The 8,961-nt window shown below is 47.9% G+C and overlaps 1 protein-coding gene across 2 annotated transcripts in view; it reads right to left on the reverse strand.

The window, feature by feature from the left end:
• Positions 1-8,961, reverse strand: part of LOC149367722 (uncharacterized) — a 230,497-nt gene that overhangs the window by 41,735 nt on the left and 179,801 nt on the right. The window lies entirely within an intron of this gene.

The raw sequence follows: 8,961 nt of genomic DNA on the forward strand, positions 1-8,961 counted from the left end.
ACTGTGCCGCAATCTGCGAACCCGTCTTACACCCGCAAATCATCATAACGCTTCCACTCCAACCGCAGAACGAAATTCCAGTAGGCACACACATCCATCAAGTAAAGGCCGCCAGAACGGCTAGCATGGTCTGCTCTAATTAGTTATATATAGTACAGACTGCATTTACTGCTACTAAGTCGGTGCGCGTGCAATAGACAGCGCCACAATGAGTGCCCTGGTAGTCGCTGCATGAAAACAAAGATGAAATCCCAAGGTCCTGGCGAACACACGAAGGGCATAGATGAGCATAGTTGACATCAGGGCCAGTTGTATAATGCATTCTGAAAACTAAAAGCTCAGGAGAAGAAAAGGGGCAATAGCAGTGCACAGGGCAAGCGCTCATCCAGTTGTATCCTGTCTTCTCCTGCGCTTTGAGTTTACAGAATAGATCAAGAGGATCGTCGTCATCCTTTTATTCCGCGCTTCTTAATGCACTATGGCGTAGTGCGCGCGCTGCAGTGGTGCAACGGAGTTGGATGTGTACAGAGATAGGAAGACGCCATGTAAAGTAATAAATGCAGCGAAAACTCTGAGCGCGTTGTCCAGATGGAGAAGAGAAGCGACGGAGGATGGCGGTTATTCTGGTGGCGAGGGCAGCCAAGGCAACCAAGGGAACCAAGGGCGTAGGGCTGCTTCGAAGAATAAGAGCAGGAGGAAGTGGCGGCCCGTACAACAGCCGAGGGACCTGGCCGGGATCCATTCATATAGTACGAGTAATGCCACGCATGGCTGCCCTGAAGTTTTTTGTTGCAGTGTATTTCATGCTGGCATCTACTCTCCACGATAACATAGACTGTGTAATGGTTTGACATAATGCCTTCGGGTCATGTAGCAGAACTGTAGTGAAATCCTCAGTCACTGACCATGTCACAATGTCAGCTAACGTTTTTACAATGTGAGTGGCTAAAGACTTTGCTGCCACAAAGACTACAATTTTTATCAGGCCTGAAGTCTCATCAGTGTCCTGGGTTTTGAGTTACACCTGCCTCAGGAGTGTGCATAAAAACAGAGCGGAAATAATTTGTTTTACTCGCAGTGACCTCAATGTTTGTCTTTTTTCTTTTCTGGGCCATCCTGAGCGCTGACCTTCAATATAAAAGCAGACCCGGCTGACTGACGATAGTGCTTCGCTGGTTTTTCACCCGAGCTCTCTGTCAGCGATGGTCGAAGTGAATGAAAGATCTGCAAATGTGCACAGGCAGCGACGCATGAAACGAAAAGAGACCCATCGCAAAGCGTCATTCTTCCTGTGTCGGAGTTTAATTTGCGAAAACGGAATTGTGCGAACACTGCAGAGAATTCGACAAAGCTCAAACTGGTGAATAGAGAGGACGAGGCAGAGGCCGTGCGAACACGTAGTCGACTCGTCCGGCAGTGCTGCGCGCGGGAGGCCGAGGATGCAGCGACGCATGCGATCGTTTCGGAGGCGCGTTCGCAGGGAATGCGCAATGCCCCCGCTGCCAAGAGAGTTGACCTTCGGCGTTGCCAGGTCGGCGGCGCACAATGGTGAGGACAGAAAAGCGAGCCGTCTCGCGCCATTGTCTTTTTTGCCGAGATGAAAGAATGCGCCGGGAGAGCGGCTGCCCTTTCGACCTTGCCGGCCCCGGGGCTCCCTCGCCGCTTCCGGCAGTTCGATGGCGAAGGCCCTCGTTCCGGGGCGTTCCCGAAGACGTGGCGCGGCGGCGGCAATCACTTCTTCTGGCCTCATTCGCGGACCTCACCTTGGGACGACGGCACCCTTCGGGGGCGGCGCAGATTAAATGCTGACGTTTACGGTGCAGCCTCACCCGGCGCATGAACATTCACATTCTGGGCGCGGCTCCCTCCTCGATGCCCCAGTAAGAGAGAAAGAAAGGCGCGCCACTTTGCAACGGCCTCCCACTCGGACGGAAGCGGGTCTGCACTAAAAGGCAACTCGGTAGCTGCCACAAATGTCGGGGCGCGATCAAACACAAAGCACATGGCGTGTTTGGTATTTTGGTTGATTCATTGCGCAATATTGCGCGCAAGCTGAATGCAAGGGGTCAAGTAACGCAACGTGGCGGCCGTTCAGAAAGAACGCGATGGCCAGTTGCGAAAAGGGGCACCCGGTCAAGGAGTTCTTCCATTTAGGCAGTGCTCTGAATGAACGTGCAAGTGTATCGTTCCGTAGGGGCACACTTTAGGGCCTTGCCTATAGACCTTTCCAAAAAGGGCTCCCTGGGCGCTGCCATATTGTTCATTGGACTGCTGTGGGCACCTCGTGCTAGCACGGCGGAAGCGGTGGCGGAACCGGTTTTCGGCAGTCCAGAGAGGAGGCGTTTCGACAATATCCTCGCCCGACAGAAAGGTCTATCTATACACGTAATAATTTGTAGATTTATTGCAGTCGCGAGCATGTAGTGCTTACCAGATACCGTGTACCACCACATGACCAGCAGAGTGCAGCCGCCACTATCTTGAACGGGAAAAGAGTCAAGCAAAGATAATCGAATTTATGATGCAATGCTGTTCTCTATGCCTTCCATTCCGCCGGGCTCTTCTCTCTGGCCTTTTGTTTTGAACAAAGTAGTGGATCGTCGACTTCAATGTGAAAAGTGAAACTCCAGCGCATGCTTATCATTTGCTGGGGTGCTCAGCACCTGCTATTAGGTGCACAGAAAAGAAAATTTCGTTTCCGCCAGCGCAACTTTCCTATAGTTTCTCTGCAAAGTCTGAACGAAGATAAGAGAGATTTCTACATTCTAAAATGTAGCGGTTGCTTTTTGTGTACCGCTTAACACGTATATTCTGTAGAACGCTGGGTAACTTCTGAAATAACGCTGGGGCCATTGATGTGCAGACTAAGGGAGTGGAATAAAGCTAATTCTCGTTCTTAGCGCAAAAATGAATTTGTGATCGTGTAATGCGACGAAGTTATCTGTCGAAGCAAGTCGGTGCCGCTGTGAAATGGTGCAAGTTGATGTTCAGAGCACTGCTCGAGCTGCCCTACCATAAGATTGCCGTCCTGGTTAGCTCAGTTGGTAGAGCGACTGCTCCGGTGAAGTGGTGGTCCCGGGTTCGAACCCCGGACCAAGACGAATTTTCTTTAACTGCGAAGTTTCTGAGAAAGCTGTGTAGCTTTCCTTGGTGGCCGTATGGCTGCGCTTGGGTGGACGTCAGTGAGTAATTATTCCCTTATTACTGCTCAAGTATAGTTATATTCGGAGCAATAAATTATCAACACAGACGCAGAGGCGGTCGAACTAATTTCAGTCGCTCTGCACTGTGACGTAAAAAACATACTGAAATGACCTAAGTGGATTCAACACGCCTTGCCTCCTCACACTTCATTCTTGCTCTCCCACTTCGTCGTCATGGCTGTGCTATAAACGCGCAGTACTCTCATAAAAGACATCTGCTGAATAACCATTGCTATGCATGAGTGCGCAAAGGATATTGTCGCGTTTTGCAATGAGGAGTCGTTGCACTGCGAAGCGCACGAGATATCAGAAAGACAGAAAAACATATTCACTTGAGCTACCTCCTCGACAGGCGCTAAGATGCATTCCAGGCGAGCCATCACGGTGTAAGTTAAGTTTAGCAATCGCCAAGGGGTTTTCTTTTCACCCACCTCACAGGCACGGCGCACTTGTAAAGGCTAACGTTGAAAGTGTACAGACAAGTAAAATCGAGGCTAAGAAAAGGCGAATACAAGAAGTTCCCCTACGCGCTTTCACGCATCGCCACTCACAGTGATATTTGCATGTTAATGTCTCAGGGTGTAGTGACCCCTCGTTGTGCACGAGTCATGAATACACTGCTGAGATGCACGGTCAACTACACCGTTCAAGGTTTCGCTTTCCGCACCCACGATGACTTCAAATCAGGCCGCGCTCTTCACAGCTGCAGTGGGATTCTAGAAAACTTCCTTCATGTAAATTTTCTTCTTGACTAGCTGGATTCTTTCTCAATCTTCATTACAGAAGACCACTCGTCTCATTGGCTGTCATGGTCGGCGAGAGCTTGTTCCTCGGCCACTCCTACCCCTTAGTCATCATTATCAGCCTGACTGCGCCCACTGCAGGACAAAGGCCTCTCCCATACCACTGTCCTGTGCCAGCTGCTGCCAGATCATCCTTGCAACCTTCTTAATCTCATCTGCCCACCTAACTTCACCCCGTGCTACGCTTTCCTTCTCTTGGAATCTAGTCCATTACCCGTAATGACTCCTATGTAAGTGGCATTTTACGTATATCCAGGCAAATCGAACCAAAGCAAATTTATTTCAACATCACAACGTACATTGCAATGCTGTGGGTGCAGGCAAAAAGCCCTCAGGAGGCTTGACGAGACTACACCCTACTAACAAACACTTGGCAGAAACAGCTGTCATGATCACTATGTTAGAAATGAGCACAAAATAATAGGAAAAAATCGGAAGGACACAAAAGAAACAAAATAGAAAACGAATGACGCAATATTCTTCCAGAGTGAGGAGATACATTCAGAGTTAAGAGTAGTTGGCAAACAGCATGTTAACATTTGACGCCCTTAATTTGTTCAGGTGCGAGGAACTGCCCATCGGTCAGTTCTACGTGTGTTGTGCACATTGGTTCGCAATTTTAATGAAGCAAGATCTTTGAGGTATGTGTAATTTTTGAATATGCCGCGGTGGTAGCGTGAACTAAGCACTGGATTTTGCAATGCGGTGGCGGGTAGAAGCCGCAATTCATCAATGATTGGTTTTGTGTGGGTGTTAAAGTTGGCATTTCTAATGGTACGTATTGCATTTTTCTGTAACCTAAAAAGAATGTTAATATTAGTTTGTGTGGTAGTGCCCAAGATCAGAAAACAGTAGCTCAGCGTGAAAAAAAAAACAATGAATTGTAGCGTACCAATTTAATGTTTTGTGGCAAAAGAAATCGTAGTCGCAACAACCAGCCGGCTGTGCGAGCGAATTTAGAACAAACATGGGCGACCTGCCAGTTACAACACATATTCTCGTGGAAAATGACGCCCAGGCTCTTTACTTGTGACGTTATCTTGCGCCCGTGGCAAGTGCGCACATCTGCGGTCCATTCACGACATTTTCACTTCTCCAGATGCGCGACGACTCGATCTACGTCGCGGCGTGCTTACAACCCGCAATTTTCATGAACTGCCACTGGGAGAACTTGGAAACGTACTCCCTCAAAAGAAGGCAACAGTAAAAACGATGGATCCCTTCCATCTTGAAAAGACTGATCTCTGCCAACGCGTCCAAATTTCCGCCCATTGTAAAGAAATCGTTTTATTTCCGCGAACAATACCGACATTTCGCTGCACTGTGGCCATACTGTCGATTTTATACAAGCTTTGCGTGATTATAGTTTTTCACAGTGCAGTGTTATTGTTGTCCTCGTGCGACGCAAGCTCAGTAACAACCATATCGCTTAGAATGAGTGATACTGAAACACCTTCTCGAAAGGTGTGTTTACTAACAGGTGTGTTTTCTTGGGACGCCGGCGCCGAATTGACTTCTTTATGCTTCCAGCTCGCCCTCTGTGAATAGCTTCTCTTCAGATTCTGCCATAGTCGTTTGAGAACTGTGGCCACATCTCCATGAAAATGTGTTATGAAACTCAGAAGAAATCAAAACCACTAAATGGTAAGAAACACGCTACACTGTTTGTTTTTTTTTCAACCCATTCATTGCCGTATTAGCAAGTCATAACATCACAGCCGCTTCTGTTAGCGTGGTTTTAATGACAGGGCTATGCAAGTTTTGGTTTTTCTGGCGTATTACGCTTTCATCGAGGGAGCACTGTCGTTCAACGTTGAAGAAGACGCATAAAAAAGGCTATGCAGGTCAGCACAAAGAAGTCTTGCTGCGGCAGAAATCTCCCCTGAAAATAAAGCAACCTATCCCGAATTTCGTACATACTAATTTATTTCAACTTGGTTTTAGCAACTATTATCGATTCCTGTGGACTGTAAGATAATGATCTCCAATTATTAGCACCACAATTTGGAAAAACAAATATCTCCCATGCTCCTAGGCTTCGGTGGCTGTGGGCTTCCGTCATGTTCCGTCATTTAATATATAATAAGTGTAGACAAGCTATACAAATATCATTTGTTATAATCAGCCTATTTTTTGTACAGTGAAGTTGAAAACATGTTCTCAAGTGAACAGTGAAGCTGAAAACCTGCACCCTCTACGCCGACGACGTACACAAACACGAACTCGACAAGGACGCGATCGGGCTTCAGAATGACTCCGCCAACCAGAAAAGCTCCGACGACACGTACTACCCACGGTCCACATACCCGACGAAGCCGTGACCCGACGCCGAGGACGAGGTGCAACGCAAGAACCACAATAGCGTAGACTATAGTGGGCGAGTTGGTACGGCATTCTAGGAAAAACATGAACCAGGACAACAGAGTTAGAAGTGGCTATCCACGGCCGGAAATATACCGCTCTAGTCTACACGGACGCCGATTATTCGGTGACGAATGGAACATTCGCTGCACAATTTAGGAAAGTCACGACCGCTTGAGACGGCCCACAAATTCGCACCGCAGGAGGCGACCTCATTATGCCATCGGGGCGATGCAAAACGCGAGTGACCGGCAAGGCACGTGCGTTTCCTGTGACCTTTGTAGTACTACAGCAATGTTCCCGCGACGTAATACTGGGCATACATTTCCTAAAATGAGCATCAGGCGATCACTGGCCTCCGTTCCACGCTTTCGACGGAAGAAGCTATTCCTTCGATGACAACCATGGAGCAGCATGCTACTCTGAGTGTCCTGGATGAATAAGTTAGCATCCCACTCCGATCAAGCGTCATGGTTACCGTAGGTGACACGGATGCCAAGAACATGGAAGCTCTAATCGGGGGGAACACGGATTTGCTTCTAGAGGAAGGAATTGGCATCGCAACAGGCATTGCACACTTCCGCAATTGCAAACCCACCGCGGTGGCTCAATGGTTACGGCGCTCGGCTGCTGGCCCGAAAGATGCGGGTCGATCCCGGCCGCGGCGGCAGAATTTCGATGAAGGCGAAATTCTAGAGGCCCGTGTGCTGTACGATGTCAGTGCACGTTAAAGACCCCCAGGTGGTCGAAATTTCCGCACTACGGCGTCTCTCATAGCCTGAGTTGCTTCGGGACGTTAAACCCCAATAAACCAAACCAAACCAACACTTCCGCAATGGCCAAGCGGAAGTGGTGCTGACGAATTTCAGCGAAGAATACCGGCACATTAACCAAGGAACGGCCACTGCTTTCTTCGAAGAAATGTCCGAAGTTCGCGACGCCTTCGCCCTCTCCGATCCAGCCCCAGAAGATTCACCTAAAGAAGACCACAATCGCGTCTTCAACACAATCCTGGCCCTGCCCTGAAACAAACAAGACCAGATCCGCGATCTGCTTCGAAGCTACAGCATGTGCTTGTTAATTAGCAAAACACTGTTAAGCTCACGGGGGAAGTCAGGGCTATTATGTGGCGGCCGATAGCAGACGCCAATTATTACTGGCGCAATGCGGCAAATGAGCCACATAATTTCAAGGCGAAATGTGATGTTGACAAGAGAGAATGGTTGTTCTCGATTAACGGCGACTAAAACACCCCCCTCCCTATACAACCCTCGCGGTCATTGCGAAAAAGGCGCAAATTTGGCAAATCTTACAGAACTTCAGAATCGCTGATGTTTTCGTTGAGCCATGTTTCTTGGGCGACGATACAAGGTTAGATAGAAGGTCTCGTTCGGGAAGGAAGCTGCGTATATTTGTGAAAGTGATGGAAAGGCAAAGGTTGGTTCGGGAGTTGGTTCTAGGATTACAAGCTGGCAGAAGGCATTGTGGAGACCGGCGCCGAAAAGATACCTGCTATGCGATTTCCTTCACTGTGTTTGTCGTTTCGTCGCAGAAGTAGCGCTTGGGCCCGATATGAAGTGTTCTATAGCGGAGGGAGAATTTATCAGTTGTTTCGTTTGCGAATGCAACCAAGTGCTTTCGAATATTTTGGACGCGACGGGCATAATCTTCCCCGACACTGACGTTCGTTCTTTAAATTTGGGCCCTTTAGATGGAATACTTTCTTTGGTTTTGGATGATACCAGCGTGACAATGATAGGGCGTTGATGGTTCGCGGTATGACTGCCAAGCCGGTGGGCGCGCTCTATTTCTTTGGGAACCGAGGCTTTTTCCAGGTGTTCTAAGCAATGATCAGCGTTAATCTTTTCAGACTCGGCATAAGTTTCACGGGGGGATGAATCAGGCAGACCGAAGAAAACTACACTGTTCCTGTGGGAGCAATTTTCAGAATCGTCAAGACAAAGAATTCGCCATCATCTTTACCTACGGTTTTCTACAATTCTAACCTTATGCCACCTCTCTGCTTTTCAGCCACCAATCCTCTAATCGCTTTTTGCTAACTTCCACTGCAGATTTATTTACCTGACCATTGTTATCATTAAACCCTAGGGCCTCAGAAAGAGTGACTGTGCCTGCATCAACATCCGGATGGATACCATCACATTTGATTATGAGGTGTTCAATTGTTTCAGCAGATCTACCACACACTGCACATGTGTCATCTTCTTCGTTAAATTTCTTTTTGTAGCTGCGCGTTCTAAGACACCCTGACCTAGCTTCAAGCTCTTGAGTTATCATAGAAAAATTCTTTCCTGATCTGCCTTTTCCAGTATCGATATAGTTCTACACTATGTTTCTTTTCCATTAAATTCATCCAATTTTTAACTTCCGCGTTTTTAACCTGTCGTTTAATGCTCTTTCTTTCTCCGTCCTCATGACCTGCATACTTACTGGTTAGTTTTCTAGTTCTTTTCCGCCACTGTGAGTCAACGCTCTTTCTGTATAAATATTTAAATACCTTAGCTGCCCACCTGTTATCGTCCTATTTCCTTAGGCGTTCTTCATATAGTATTTTACTCTTAGCTTCCCGTGCT

Source organism: Amblyomma mixtum, chromosome 1 (assembly GCF_055824585.1).
Source record: "Amblyomma mixtum isolate Tamu chromosome 1, ASM5582458v1, whole genome shotgun sequence".
In the NCBI taxonomy this organism is placed as follows: Eukaryota; Metazoa; Arthropoda; class Arachnida; order Ixodida; family Ixodidae; genus Amblyomma; species Amblyomma mixtum.